This window comes from Phyllopteryx taeniolatus, chromosome 10 (assembly GCF_024500385.1).
Source record: "Phyllopteryx taeniolatus isolate TA_2022b chromosome 10, UOR_Ptae_1.2, whole genome shotgun sequence".
Lineage (NCBI taxonomy): Eukaryota > Metazoa > Chordata > Actinopteri > Syngnathiformes > Syngnathidae > Phyllopteryx > Phyllopteryx taeniolatus.
The window spans coordinates 13,360,875-13,377,186 of record NC_084511.1 but is presented as its reverse complement, the minus strand read 5'-3'; the positions used below and the strand labels follow the sequence as shown (position 1 = coordinate 13,377,186).

The window sequence follows — 16,312 nt, the reverse complement described above, 5'->3', positions numbered from 1 at the left end:
TTGGCTTATTGATTTGTGTGACATCATACAATATGACTATTAATTAGCTGATTAGAATGATCATACCGCTCAAAACACTAAATACTGAGGAAGAGAATGTCTGAGTTTCTACTTTTCTGTTGTCATGGGTGTGGACCCCAGAAGGTGCATACACACAAACATACTCAAAAACTAATGGCAGCGTTCTCTCTTAGCCGGCCCACTGAGTTTACTTTTTTATTTCATGAAAGCCTCTAATTTCTCTCTTTACATTAATGGCGCTTACTTGGTGTAGTGACCCAGGGGAAAAGCAAATTAATTATTTTCCTGGGGGGAAACTGCAGTTCCCAGAAATACAGTTTGTTTCATCTGAGGAAAAATGTTAAATCAGGCACACAGCTCCCAAATTTCAGAGAAAGGTTTGATAGAATGTGTGATTATGATTTTTACTATCTGACTCCTTATGGCAGGTCAAATCAGAGCTGATGTTTCTTGTTCCCTCGGTCCATGTCTGTCCACGCTCTTTGGACATACTGCAGGTCCTGACTGGTGGCCTGGAAACCTATATATGACTACTCTGAGTGCCACAGTTGTGAGGAAGAGAACACAGTTTAGGTTAGTCACTCAAGGGCCATCTCTGGTCAACCTGATAAATTGTGATGAATACCGACTGATTCAAAGAAGGTCTCAAAAAGAGTTCGACTTAATGGGTAATATATGACATTGACGCTTCATCTACAAACATGACATGCCCAATCATCGGATTTGTATTTATTTATTTTGCGCCTACATACCAGACATGCACACTCCGCCGCTCGCCCACCTGCAACTCCCTGCACTATCATCACTTTAATCTGTGCATTAATTACATGTCTGAAGCGTGAGCCGCTCGTCTTTTGCAGACACTCTTTTCACTGTAGGAATATGCATGAGTCCTGCAGGTCGTTCTTTATTCATGTTGTCTGAGGACACCGTCAGGACTAATTACGACAACACGGCTCTCATCTGCCTGTTTGGACGACCTCTGCCTTTGTAGCACACATTATCTATGTGGATGAATTTACAGCTGCGTACTGCTTTGGATGCAGCATATACACAATGGGAAGACAAGACAGAGATTTTATTTTTTATTGAGTTTATTTTGTGTTTTGGAACTTTCATGTTTCAAAAAGCACAAACTTCTTGGAAGGAAATGAAGAGAATAATTACCTCTACCTATGTTTTCAGCGTGGGTTTATTTGTTTTGGGGTTTTTTTTATAAAGTTTTTGATGTATCAACCTGGATTATTATTTTTTTTGTTAATAGAAAGGTATTCTACGCAATTGCATCTGCAGTGAGAATCCACAGCCTCACATCATTTACAGTGGGGATTGCTCAGTTTGGCCGGATGGCCAGCTCTAGGAAGGGTTCCGGTCGTCCCAAATGTCTACCATTTCAGGATTATGGAGGCCACTGTGCTTTTAGGAACCTTAAATCCAGCAGAGATTTTGGTTTAGTACCATCTCAAGGATCATCAGAAGAAATGTACAGCACCTGAGTTAAATATACCGTATTTTCACGACCATAAGGTGCACCATATTAAAAGGCGCAGTCTCAGTTACGGGGTCTATTTCTGTATTTAACACATACATAAGGCGCACCGGACCGTATTATTGGGCGCAGGCATGGTAAAACATACGGTAGCATATGTTTTTAAAAAGGCAGCGGGAACAAAACTGAGTTCGGTTGTACTTTATTCAAGTATTTAACAATGTGCTCACGTTATTTTTGATCAATCCTCATCCACAAATCCATCAAAGTCCTCATCTTCTGTATCCGAAATGAACAGCTGGGCAAGTTCTCCATCAAACACGCCGGGTTTCCTCTCGTCATTGTCGGAGTCAGTCTCGTTGCCGGGGGGCTGTTCAGCTTTCGCGAAAGCTCGGACAACAGTCAAAGCAGATACCTTAGCCCAGGCATCCACAATCCATTCACATATGCCCAGCGCTTCGTCTTCTTGACTTGGCGAAGCTCGTTTTCCTGCTTCCTCCACTTGCGAACCCTGGATTCGTTGATCTTGAATTCTCATGCGGCTGCTCGATTCCAATGTTCCTCCGCGTAACTGATAGCTTGCAGTTTAAACTGTGCTTCGTAAGTGCGTCTCTTCATAGGTGCCATTTTCGGGGGTCCTTAGCCAAACTGATATTGTTTTGCACAATGCCCACCCCGGCGCTATATACCAACTGGGGGCGTGCCTTTAGCGTCCTCCTTGACGCGCACCCTTCCCCCTTTACGTCCGCATGCTGTCCTCAGTCACGTTCGCCTTTCCTCTATATAAGCAGCATGTCGGCAAGAAATGCTCCCAGTCAGTCAAGCGGAGCGCTCATCAAAGTCACACATAAGGCGCACCGCATTATCAGGTGCCCCGTCCATTTTGGAGAAAATGTAAGACTTTAAGTGCGCCTTTTAGATGTGAAAATACGGTACATATTGCCGAGGTGTGGTCTACTTCTCGTCTATTAGCGGGAAAAGCCTCCCTGTTACTTCCTGGTAGGCTGCTTCGTCAGCACTTCCAAATATGGCCAAGGATGCACAGGGGTGCTGTCATCCTTGCGCGCTGCCCTGTGGCGTTTTCACAGTTGCACAAGTGAGGTGTGACAACGCCTTGAAGGTAAGAGGAGGGTTAACCCATTTCCTGCACAGTTGTTAAATACATTTGGAACCAATTATTACTATTTACATTATTTCCTATGGGAAGAATTCTCTCAACAAATCCCAACAAACTTAAGGCCAATCAGCATCTCAGATAATAGCGAAAAAGCCCCAGGAGCCAAATGTCGCTCCATCACAGTACAAACACACATATTATGTATGTTGCCATGAGGAAGGAGATTGTCTTTTTCTATTGTGATCCAGGCTGACGGGGCGAGTGAGCACCGAGTGTAATAGCTGAGAGAGTGGCCTGAGCATCACTGAGGGGAGATCGAGAGTCTAACGGTGAGCCACACCAGAGGGCTTAATTCAATCATAAGAAAAGTACGATGAAAGCATAGTGACACGGTTTGGGGGAAGATTTGGAGCCAGAGGACAATTGAGACGATAAGGGCATGAGTGGACAGAATCAGATTTCAGGGTTGGGGGGGGTTAGGGGTGTCGGGCAGTGACACTCATCCAACCTGATTTAAACGACAGAAGCGTAAGGAAATAATTCCTCGGCTCGTCTGTCCGCTGACTTCGCCAGAGAGCAGCGAGTGTGTGAGAGAAGAAGAATCGGTCACGCTTGGAGTGAGATGCTGCCTAATGGACCAGAGTCCTGCACTGAGTAACTGTGAGTGCCCAGCGAAGGCCAGGGGACGTCGGTAAGGCTAAAAAGTCGTAATATGGTTCTTTTTTTTACCTCTGTATTGTTGGTTTAAAACAGCAAGTGAAGATCTCAGTGTGTATCAAATTCCTTTAAGAATCGAAATGAAGAAATGGTCTTACTGCGTGCAATATAATCACAGAAATCCCCAGATATTGTGTAAATATGCCACCTAGTGGCTGACGGCAGCAGATATCCCAGTTCGGAAGCGCTCCCTCCCTATCTGCCATATTATGCCTTATAAAAATAAATACAGTGGTGCCTTGAGATACGAGTTTAATTCGCTTCATCACCGTGCTCTTATCTCGAACACTCGTATCTCAAAACATTTCCTCATTAAAATGAATGGAAATGCAATTATCCGTTCCCGAATTTTTTTAAACGTTTTTTAGTGCAGGCAGCAATAAATGGTAAAATATAGTCCCAAAAAAACATAATAGAAGAAACTGTAACGATATTATATGCTTATATGAAGTGTAATCAAGACAAAAGTATCAGACACGTCTCGTTCGCTCGCTGTCTCTGCCACACTAGTTCTGTTTTTTTTTTTTTTTTTTTTTTTTTTTTTTAAAGGAAGTACGTCCTCTTCTGGGCCTTATTGAGGATGGAGTTGATGTTGATCTCCCACTTCAGGTCGTGAGAGACTGAAATTCCCAGGACCTTGAAGATCTCAACAGTTGGCACAGGGCAGTTGGACAGCGTGAGGGGCAGCTGTGGCGAAGGATGCCTCCTGAAGTCCAAAATCATCTCTACAGTCTTGAGCGTGCTCAGCTCCAGGTTGTGTCTGCCGCACCACAACTCCGCTCCATTGTCTGTCGAAACAGCAGTCGTATCTCAAGTTTGTACTCGCTAGTCAAAGCAAGAACTTGGTCAATGGACAGGTCGTATCTCAAAGAACTCGTAAGTCGTGTCACTCGTTTCTCAAGACACCAGTAAAAAAAGTTACATTTTCATGACACGGATACATGAGTTGTCATGTGAAAATATCTCGAATATAAGTAGAGCAACACATCACAGGACAGATGGCCATAAAGTGTTTTGTTTGTATTAATTTTGTAAAAGACGCTAATTTTAAAACAGTTCTTAATTTGCTCAACCTGCGATTGGCTGGCGACCAGTCCAGGGTGTACCCTGCATCTCCCCCAGAGTCAGCTGGGATAGGTGCCAGCAGGCCCACGATCCTTCTGAGAATAAACGGTATGGAACATGAATGAATGAAGGAATTTGCTAAATGGAAGGTGAACCAGCTGACGATCTGGTCGCTGAAATTATGCAACAGCAGCAACGTAATTAACTGAGTGTTGTTGTTGAGTGTGTTTGAAAAATATTTGTATTTGACTCATTAGTGAGGTTAAGCGGTATGGAAGATGAATGAATGAATTATTGAATGAATGAATGAAAACAATGAATGAATGCACGAAATACAGTAGTCCACAATATAAAAATCCATAGACTGATTAGGGAGTAGGGTATAAGTGAAGAATTCTGAACACAATCCATGCTTTGTAATTGTTATGATCTTCCAAGGGAGTACAACTTTTCTTTCCATGATTTTACATTTGACCTTCACACAAAATATCGAACACCCCTAATGTCATACAATTTGAATTTAATAAAAATTGACAGTAAGAATATGCATCTAAAGCAGCACACAATGCTTTTCTCTGAATCACCATCAAGCTTGATGTTTCTCACAAGATCTCAATTCCGCTTGATTTAAAGATTGCCATTTGCTTTATCTATGGCCTCACTAAGGACCAGTTTGTAAAGAACATAACGAAAGTAAGCAGACTCACATTCAGTCTCATTATAACTTTGTACGAAAGATAAGGTTTTATTGACAATTGTATTATTTTTAAATTTTACTATTAACAGTGGTTAACATGATTTTTATTTTTATTTTTTTACAGGTGTGTGACAATTAAGAATCTCCAAAAGTGAGATGCGAGAGGTACATCTGCGACATGACTCACCTTTGCATTACGCATTTGTCATTTGAACTGTTTGCATTTGTGAAGCGTACTACTAAACACTTGCATAACAGTTTTTATAAAGGAATGTTAAAATGCTGCCCGTAAATATTTAAAGGTTTTATTGATGGCAACAGTTTTAATGTTTGGATATCATATTGAAGGAATGGATTATGAATGACGTGTTTGAGGTTGGAGATTCCATCTTACTTTAAACAGACTTTGACTTAGTTTGAATATGAATAATAAAAGCAATGTTACCACACGACTCTATAATTAATGTAATTTTTGTCAACATCCGTGTGAATGATTAACACTCTCAGCATTCACACAACAGCACTGAGAGCACTCTGTGAGATACAAGTGACATTTTCTTATATTTTCTTGCCACCTGTCCGTCATAACCAAGGGGATCTGTCAAACCACTGAAAGAAGTACATTTGTCCTCCCATAGAGAAACACTTGATTGTTAAAAGCATGAATCATTTCTGTCCCATACTTGTGTCTGTGTGTGTCTCTGCATGTTTGTAGACCATTGATCTGACCAGCCCACATTGGACATGAAATAAGAGGCGTGAGACCAACAGACAGAGCGATTGATGGCAATGAAAGCACTGGTGGAAAATCTGAACAAAAAAAGAAAAGTGGTTCTTTGTCACCTACAAATGTACAGACAGAGACCATATCAAAACTTGTTTTGGATAGCTTTACCCCTCCCACAGGCTTTAAACACATTTAACCTTCTTAAAACACACCTAGACACCTCGCCTGCCATTTGCCAGTGGATTTACAGCTTCCTGACGGGAGACTTTAACATTCATGTTGACAATAACATGGAAAAAACATCGAAAGAACTCTCTGCTATACTAGACACATTTGACCTTGCTCAACATTAAGAGTCCAACCCACACTCAAGGTCACATCTTAGACCTGGTCATCTCTAAGGATGTTGAAATTTTATTAATTGACATTAAGGATAAGGCTATTTCTGACCCTTTTGTGTATTCTTTGAATCACAGATTCTTCCAAAAGTTCAGACAACCTCTATGTCTATTAAGAAAAGGTACATAAATGAGAGTTTATGGAGACCATTGCTGTGCCACAAACTGGGAATGCTGAGAAAGTTGATGGACTTTTGGATAATTTCACTAGTTAAATCTCCAATGTCATGAATGCTGTCGCGCCTATTAAAACTAAGACAATCTTGGGGCGACCTAGAACACCGTGGAGGAGCACAATGATGGTTAAGACCTCTAAATCAAAGTGTAGGAAAGCAGAACGTCCATCCATCTGTCCATTTGTTGGTAAAACATACGCTAGCTTAAAACATACGGTAGCATGCTCAAACATGCGCTAGCATGCATGCTAGCGTATGTTTTTAAAAAGGCAGCGAGAGCAAAACTGAGTTCGGTTGTATTTTATTGAAGTATTTAACAATGTACTCACGTTATTTGTTGATCAATCCTCATCCACAAATCCATCAAAGTCCTCATCTTCTGTATCCGAAATGAACAGCTGGGCAAGTTCTCCATCAAACATGCTGGGTTCCCTCTCGTCATTGTCGGAGTCAGTCTCGTTGCCGGGGGGGGGGCTGTTCAGCAATGATGCCGGCGTTTTCCTGCTTCCTCCACTTGCGAACCATGGATTCGTTGATCTTGAATTGGCTACTCACAATTCTGAATAGGAGGCAACAATGGGTAAATGAAATGCCAGTGTTTTAAGGGGACAAGCAGCAGCAACATATTGAGAGAAAAAACAAAAAAGAACTATGAACTAGTTCATTTTTGGAATGGTGAACTTAATTAAAAAATTTGAATTATGAACTACGAACTGAAGTGGTTAATTTTTGGAACGGTGAATTGAACTTTGAACTAGTTCGCTGAGAAAAAATTCTCAACACTGCAAGCTGTCACTCAACTGCTTTTTTGGTTTTGACTTACAAGCAAAAATTTGAGACAAAGTAAGAGCACTAGATAGTGCAGCAAATTCAATTTACTTCAGCAGATTGGCAGATAGTGAACAATTCTTTAAAAACAAAGCTTCAAGTTGTTTACTGCCACGACCAGTTGGAGTTTACTGTCAAACTAAACAGAATTATTAATAATATTAATAATAATTCATATTTAAAATAACTGCATAACTTTACCTTAGGAATTTCTGCTTACTTAATGCTAACACGCTATGTATAATGCCACAGACAGGCTTTGAATAGATATTCATGGTGTTAAAACCATCTAAGGAACTGCTATTTGAACACAAAACTCCGTTCATACCCCCTGACTAATTATATTTGGAGGGGGGCCTCTTTGAAGGTGCTGTATGTATGTAAATTGTAATAATATTACTATTATTGCAGCTTCCTGAGTCAGTTGTAAAACTCTTCTCCTTGTGTATCTCTATGCCCGTATTAATCTTCCCCTTGGTGGCCAAGGCGCACACACCAGATGGAGCAAGAGGACTGGAACAGATTAATGGCACTTCTGTTCATTTCAGTGGTGAAATATGATTTGAGATACAGGTGGTTTGAGTTATGAGCGTGGTCACGGAATAAATTAAACTTGTAAATCAAAGTAATGCGAAATGCCAGAGACAGCTAACAGAAAAAACAGCACGGACGTTCCAGTATTTATAAACCAACACATGCAAAAAGAGCGTGCACCAATACTCACAGGCATATACAGTTCTTCCTCTGCTCAGTTTGAACGACTATTACTGGAGCTTGAGGTTTGGGGACCTTCTCTGTTTCTTCTTCTTGCTCTTAGTTACAGTCCATCTCTTCCAGTAGACATTAGTGCTGCGTAGCATGTTACGATGTGGTACGACACTGAAGGCGGGCAACTCTAAATACTTGCATGTACAGTAATCCCTCGCGCTATCTCAGTTCACCTATTGCAGATCAAGGTTTTTAGATAAAATAAATAAGTACAACTCAAATTTGCAAACATTTTTGTGAACAAAAATTTGAAATTCATACAAGAATGTTTTAAAAAACAATTGAGATGCCATGTTTTGTTTACAACACTAAATCTAACAATAATTTTAGTGATATATAGCTTTCTCAAATAATTTCATACATGTGCTTTTTGCGGTGATTTTCTATGGAAAGGATTGTATGGCATTGTGAGGACGGAAAGAAAATGGTTAATTTTAATGGACATATACTCAACAATACATCTGAAAAGTCACCGAAGAGGCATCCACACGCTCCCAGTAACTGTACTTTTAAAAACCTATACATCTGTCATATACGCAATCAAACAGTGGCTCAAACATAACAAAATTACCTCGTGGAGTGAAAGCTCACCTCGAAAGCCTCCGCTTGATGCCTTCGGTCTCAGTTCAAACTGTGCTCCACTCTTTCGTTCATTAGTTTGGTCTTCCACTCTCACCACATTACTGTTGTTTGTGCCACTGCACTGCCAAACAGAAGGACACACACACACAGTTGGACATATTCTCTGACAGTTATGTGAACCTATTGTTTTTGCCTAGGACACATTTTTCAAAAATATATCTTTTATATCACCACTGAGCTCTAAGATATATTTTGAGTTTACTGGGTTGACTATCACCTTTGTCATTGTTCATAAGTGATGAGTGAGTAAAAATCTCAGGTATGCCAAACCTCCAATCTATTTGTGGCCCACAAATATATAATTCAGTGGCTAATTAAGTATTGAACATGCGTAGATGGTACTCTTGACCTGTATGTGCGCCTGTCCCTGTCAGCATGTGAACATACATTTGCACATATACTCACTTCACTGTTTGCCTTCACTTTGAGGGCAGGAACATACAGTACAGCAGTGATTCCCAACCAGGGTGCAGTGGCACATTAGTGTTCCGTGAGAGCTCTTCAGGTGAGCCTTGGGAATTTCCCTGAATTGGTCAGAATATTATTTATTTACAACAATTTATATATCTTTATCTATCAATGCCAGCGGCATATAGCGACAGACATAAATAAATGCCCTTTTATTAGATGACTGAAAATATGTAATCGACGTGTGTATCCACTTTTCGTGATATTTTTGTTTGGTGGTGTTTTCAAAGGTAAAATATGTGCCTTGGTCAATAAAGGTTGGGAATCACTGCAGTACAATATACAAGAGTCTGAGCTGACACACACATACACACTAGATTGCACAGGTGTGTGGGTGTGTGTGTGTAGGTGTGTGTATACATACATATATATATATATGTATATATATATACATATATATATATATATATATATATATATATTCATACACACACACATATATATTAGGGTTGGGAACAATAAACCGGATATCCGTTTGTAAAGGCGAGAGATACGACGGTATCGGTACCAGTCGAGACGATCAATACAAAATCCGCCAGTAATCCTTAGATACATCGGTTGTAGGGCTGTGGACCGCGAGGCTAGGAATCGGTTGAATGAGGCTTTATGGTTTTCATCTCCTAAAACAAGCACGAGAGGTCTCGCGCTGCGCTCCGCTGGTAACATTATGTTTACAACATCAAATAGCTTTTCAGTAGTTAAGCTACTTTTGTGGTCACAGCGATAGCAAAGTAACGTTCCCCCAGGAGTTGTAAACATTGAATGCAACGTCATGTTATGTACCTTATCTCAAGTCCGCCGTCGACACCAGGGCCGGCGGCAAAATGTGCGCCGCAGATTGTAAACATGCAGAAAATATGGCAAAGGTAAGTACATCTCGGCAATTTTTTGGGCTGTAACTCAGCAAACTAATGCTTCTTCTGGAATCCTTGTGGTCCACTTACCGTAATTGCTCGCGTATAATGCGCACCCATGTATAATACGCACCCCCCAAATTAACCTAAAAATTCTGAAAAACCCTTCTATGTATAATGCATTTTTACAATGCATGTTTTTGCTTCAACACATATGATCAAAACATGAAGTATCTGTATTTTGTTAGTTTTTTTCAAATAATTATTCTGAAGTTAAGCACTTTATTAGAACATGTAATACTTTTTTTTTATTTACTTGCTCTTATTTTGAAATTCACAGTCCTACTTTTATTTAGTAAATTAGACAACACACAGTTGTGCTCATATGTTTGATGACCCAGGCAGAATGGCTCTTTTAATATTGTTTGTGTAGAGTTTGTGGGGAGAAAATCTTCAAAATTAATTGTATTGTTGTGGTCTATTTAAATAATACATTTTATATTTTCTAACAAAGAATATATACTTTTTTTTAACAGTGCCATTAACTAACAATGCTCGGGGTTAAGTGGTCTTTTACTGTACATGTTTGAAAATAAGGTTAGACAAATGTCATTTTTTAGAATTGGGTTAAGTCAAGTCAAGGTTCTTTATGATTAGCACATGTGCAAATGTTGACTATCACATTTTTTCTGCACCTAATCAAATCGAGAATTGTATAACTCCCATACTGAATCAAATTGTATCGAATCGTTCCGCCCGTAGATATCGTTTTTGAATCGAATCGCTACCTGTGAATCTAGATATGTATCGAATGGGCCTCATGCCAGAGATTCCCATCCCTAATATATATATATATATATATATATTTTTTTTTTTTTTTTTTTTAAAGAGGGCAGCATGGTGTGCAAGTGGTTAGCACATCTGCCTTATGGTCAAGAGCACCAGGGTTCAATGATTAACAGATGAAAGTTATTTTTTAAGGCGAGGATTTTAGTAGCGTTCTCATGAAGGTCAAAGCGTGCCGTCCAGCGTGTCAGTAATGGCAAAATGTCGTCAGCCTTGTGCGTGTGTTCCGACGACACAGAAAACATCAGCGGGCTGAGCTAAAAACACACATTCTGCCGAGACTCAAAACGGAGGAGCTTTGTGATGCAGACACATCTCTGCGCTGGCAACTCTTGACACATTCACAAAGTGCAAGGCCTCATTTTAAGCCATAAGGGAAATAGCCGCCGCAATCCGGAAGAACCAACAGGAGGGGACAGGGGTGCAATTTAATTTGGCCGTGAATGTTCGCAGTTGTTGCAAAGCGCCACTAAGCTCCATCGATTATCAAAGGGCTCTGAGCTCAGACGGGGAGTCGACTGATCTTTCCCGAGCTCAGACATGAAAAGCCAACAGTGACAGCTCATAGCCTGGGATAGATCGTGGCGCTCTGCTTTGGGGAGGGTGGGGGGAGGGGCCTTCAGTGGCGCCTGCTCCACAGGCCTGGTTTTGTTTTCTTGTTTTCTCTCTCAACGCGGTGTTCCATCAGGGACGACGAGGATATGTTTTCATTTGAACCCGGGGCCAGCGACGGCATGTGTGAGACACTTGGTAAAACAATGGCAGACAAGCTTTTATTTTGGCGATGCCTCATTACTTTTTAACCGGCGTAATCGAACGCGCTGCTTCTTATGCATTATTCACAGGTGAGCACGCATCGCAAAATGACAGCGGAGCCTGCTGAGTGCAAAAACAAGCACAAAAATAGGAGGAGGCATGTGTGGAAAAAGTAATACAGCAGTTGGAATTTTCCAATAACTTTCACGCATTGATTGTTGTGCTTGGTTGCAGCACTCTACAACGACGAGATGCTTTCATCCTGAGTGTTGCCTTCAACTTAATTAAACCAATTTGACAAGCAACACGAGGTTAGTGCATCTCCCTTTCATCATTAATATTTGGTGGAAGATTGGTAAATTTAAATAGAACACCGTGTTGCTAAATAGAGGTCGAGCACTAAGTGGTGAGTTTCTGTTAATTAGAGATGCCTGATGTGTTAATTAGAGATGGTAAATAGATTTCATAGGAACTGTATTGATGATGTGTTTGTGTTTGTTAAAGGGAGAATTTTTAGACTTCCTACAGTATGTAATGACCACACGTGGCAAAAGTACTCACACTCTGTACTTAAACAGAAGTATAGATATAGTACTTGTGTGAAACAAGGTTAGAAATTAGATAAACATACACAACTCCTTTACTTAAAGGTAGAGTTTGCAGTTTAAAAAAAACACTTTTTGCCAAATAGCACATGTTTAAACTGTCTGTATGACTTGAAAGTAGATTATTATTAAAAATTGAAAACTCATCCCTCTCTGGCCCCATCTAAGGCTTCTAATTTCCATCCATCCATCCATTTTCTGAGCCGCTTATCCTCACAAGGGTCGCGGGCGTGCTTGAGCCTATCCCAGCTATCATCTGTCAGGAGGCGGGTGCACCCTGAACTGGTTGCCAGCCAATCGCAGGGCACACATAAACAAACAACCATTCGCATTCACATTCACACCTATGGGCAATTTAGAGTCTTCAATTAACCTACCATGCATGTTTTTGGGATGTGGGAGGAAACCGGAGTGCCCGGAGAAAACCCACGCAGGCACGGGGAGAACATGCAAACTCCACACAGGCGGGGCCGGGGATTGAACCGCGTCTGCCTCACAGACCTCACCAACCAGTCGCCCACCGTGCCGCCGGCTTCTAATTTAATTCTAAGAATTATTTTACAACTGGGCACGGCACAACAAGAAAAGCCAATCAGAGACTACAGACAGGAGGCGTGAGTCTGTCAATCTTTTGCTCAAGAGCACCGTCACGCTAACGAGCCTTGTGGGGACAAAGCAGCCTCGCACAAAAGGAGACTATTCTAATTTATTGGCCGTATTATTTAACTCCAGGCAGCAACAAAAGTTAGAAAGAAGGAACTGGACAGCTCGCTACTTCAAATTAAGGGTAAACATATAAAGTTGGTGTCAATTTGAAAATTGCATCCTGTACCTTTAAGTCAGTAGACTCTTAAATATATTTGTTTAAAAAAGTAAATAAATAATATTTACTGTCAATTATATATATAATACGTACAAATATATTGATAACTTGGCACAATGGAGTAAACTTTTTACTTTTTCAACTTTTTGCTTTAAACCAAGAGTTATCCAGCACTGACTTGGACTTTTATGTTATCAAAACAACATGTTCCTATAGGTTTGCTAACATTCTGAACTGCCAAATATATATTTTCGTCAAAAAAAAATCTGCTATATAGTGGGGGTGGGGGTGAAAAAAGCGTGATAAATATTTCACAGGTTTCATTGTAATTTGCCACTCTTGCTTAGGGCATGAATAATAATTGCAGCATCAGCTAGTGACCAGTGTAACCGTTTAACAGAGACAGTGTGCAACCCCGGGATCATCTTTTTTTTGTGGAAGAGCATAAAATCAAATGAAAGGTAAGCTTAAAAACCTCCAGTTCAGCCATGCTTTTTCCCTTGCATCACTCCTCCACTCACCGTGTGAGTCAACCGCCTGCTTCCAAGGCTTTCAGCCACCAAGCAATGAGTGAATCATGACGTGAATCACTAGATTTGGCCAAACTTTGTTGAAGAAGTTGGAAATGCTAATACTATGTGGAAAGAGAGAAGCAAGACAAGACGGAGATGACCCACTTAGTGCAATTATCTCGAACGAAGAAACAGAAGAGTCATGAGCTGGGGAAAACACACAATCCTAAATGCGTTAAATTAATCCAGATAATTCAATAGGCGATGATAAAACACCACAATCAAGCCCCCTCTGGCTGTGGTGTTTGACTGATAGTGTACAGCGCTGGTTTATGCAAACACTCGACAAGCTTCTCGGTCGGCCCGGTCGGCGTCGGTGCTGCTAGGTTGTGTTTGTCTGCGCAAAGTGAAGCACGAAACACATTTGCATGCTCACATTAATAGACACACACACACACACAGCCGGCTATTGTCACCCTCGGACATTTCTACAGCTTCATGTGAGATTCATACAGTGCGCTCAACCATGGTTTCTCCCCTCTGGGTGTATGCAAGTGCAGTGTCTGTGGCTTAGTAACAAGATCATTAAAATAATCAAATTATGATAAGAGCGAGTCAGTGGTGCTGAAAGGAGTTGTTTTGAGTCCATCAGAGGCGATGCTCTACGTGCGCAGGGCGGCGACTGAGCGAGGAGAATCATCAACATTAGCTGGCAGCATGGGAACAAGCCTGTGGTGGATCTGCGCAGTAATACCATTAGCGGCACTTTCTCATAATAACAATAGGGTAGGAAGTTCTCATTGTTTTGTAAATTAAGCCCTGTACTTTGGAGCCTCAAAGCAAAAAGAATCCGCACACATCAGATCGTCTTAAAATGTTGTCAGGGAGGACGTGTGGCTGGCTCGCCTCCTGTTAACAGCAGCTTGTGCATAACTGGAGGCCATGCAAAGAAGCTCCTTTCATTCAATACCAGAGAAAGAGCGACGGCGCCAAAGAGACAAGTATCTTCCGAGTGGATGTCAGCACTTCTATCGCCTCGCTAAATATTGGTTTAATGAGAAAAATATGACTCCTTATAATTGTGTCTCTCCTCCCGCATTTGCTTACAAACATCTCCAGTGTGGCTCAATCTTATTATGATTGCAGTTTAATCTGAAAAGGAATTATAGGCACAGAAATTAGTTCATAAGGGAGTCTAATTGTCTTATTGTGCATTTAAAACATTGCTTTGGGAAATTTGAAAGTTGTACAGTGTTTCCCCCTCGCTCATCATCTTCTCTCTTCTGGCTTCGCTGTACAACAAAGTGAGTCATTTAAAACAATAATCCAAAAGTAATTATCGTTAATAAAAAAAAAAAGCCAGCAAATCAATTGTGTTTACGACAAGACTGTTCATTAGATATGTAAATTCGCAGATCAGTTCTGAGAACTCAGCAATTTAATTACAGTTGATATATTTTCATTTACAAAGTAATTAAGCAAGTGTTTCATTTTTTTTTCCATCTCTTGCTTTGACATCGGCTGTTTTGGATCATTATCAATCCAAGCTTTAATGCTACGGAAAACTTAACCCGAGCCTTTATCTACTCTGACTGACACAGTTTAGTGGCGGAAGATTAGAGACCGACATATCTTCATTTGTCAAATATCAAAGTGTCTTACTTGAACGATTCCAGAATGAAATGTCGCTAATCAGAGCCGACGAACGCATGCTGCTTGTCTGGAAGATAATGAGTCTGCCAGAATGAAGACGAGAAACAAACAGCTGAGGCAAAAGCAGAGCGCACACAGACACTCCGTGTACAACTGCAGTGGCAGTAAGTAAACTTTCTTTTTCAATTCTACATGATGTATGAAGGCCATATTAAAATGAAATTTTGAAATGTTCATTTGTTTGACTCTCTCCATATTGACAAAAGCCACTGGTCCAGGACAAAACTTTTCTAAAGCTGCTTCAAATGTCTGATTATTTTACATTGAAATGCTTTTTGTTCAGCAGAAATTGACTCTTTCTATCCACTATCGCGGTGGCAAGAAAAAGAGAATGAACATTCATTATCAGGATGAGGGGAGTCTTGTTCCAGGTGAGAGGTGACGACAAATGTGAGACAGAAGGGTCAAGTCGCAAACAGAGAGACATTGCTAGACAACCACGACAAGGGAAAAGAGGAGAAAGTTTGAACGAAGGAGGCAGAAAGAAGACGTCAAACTTGGAGCAAGAAAGCCAATTAAAAGATCCACCTCGTGTGTCCAACTTTGGAACCATGCAGAGACCAAACTCAAGTATGCCTCGCCTGGGATGATGATGATGTGTTTAATTGGACAGCTCTAAAATCTGATTGATACCTTTCCAACACACGCGCGCGCGGCAACACACACACACACTTATATACAAGAATTATAGACATTCAGAATGCACCTGTGTATTTTGCCCGCCTCCACTTTCGACCCAAAATGTCATGAGGGCACATAAACACGTACACACACACAGGTGCTGCTGGGTGGACCGTGGGGGAAGACGTAAGAGCACTCTCGCTCCACTGAGTGGAAAACTCAATCTTCTTATCTCAGCAACTTCGGATGGACAGACTCAGTGGAGGTGTGTGTGTGTGTGTGTGTGTGTGTACACGTGGAAAAGAGAGATGGCCAGACAGACCATTACAAAAGTAGGGGAATCACAGAGTTTTGATTCATGAATCCTTCATGAATACGGTCATGGCCAACATATTGGGATAAACAGGTGTCTCATTTCTACTTAATCAGTCCAAGCAAATGTCATAATCACATAAGCACTTATGTGATC

At 40.9% G+C, this 16,312-nt stretch overlaps 1 protein-coding gene and 1 long non-coding RNA gene across 8 annotated transcripts in view; one reads left to right on the top strand and one right to left on the bottom strand.

Annotated features, from left to right (window-relative positions):
- The window catches only part of reep2 (receptor accessory protein 2), a 108,443-nt gene that overhangs the window by 7,092 nt on the left and 85,039 nt on the right, over positions 1–16,312 (bottom strand). For 3 of the 7 annotated variants that reach the window (XR_009790529.1, XR_009790534.1, XR_009790535.1), the window contains 2 exons: positions 6,737–8,706; positions 1,094–4,132 (listed from right to left, as the gene is read on the bottom strand). The gene's annotated coding sequence lies outside the window, so the exon portion shown is untranslated. Of the gene's footprint in view, positions 1–1,093; positions 4,133–6,736; positions 8,707–16,312 lie in introns of those variants that run through there. The other 4 variants (XR_009790530.1, XR_009790532.1, XR_009790533.1 and 1 more) reach the window with 4 other exon arrangements.
- Positions 3,187–5,473, top strand: LOC133484919 (uncharacterized). Its single transcript, XR_009790536.1, has 3 exons — positions 3,187–3,318; positions 3,954–4,220; positions 5,231–5,473. It is a non-coding gene; the product is annotated as an uncharacterized LOC133484919 (long non-coding RNA).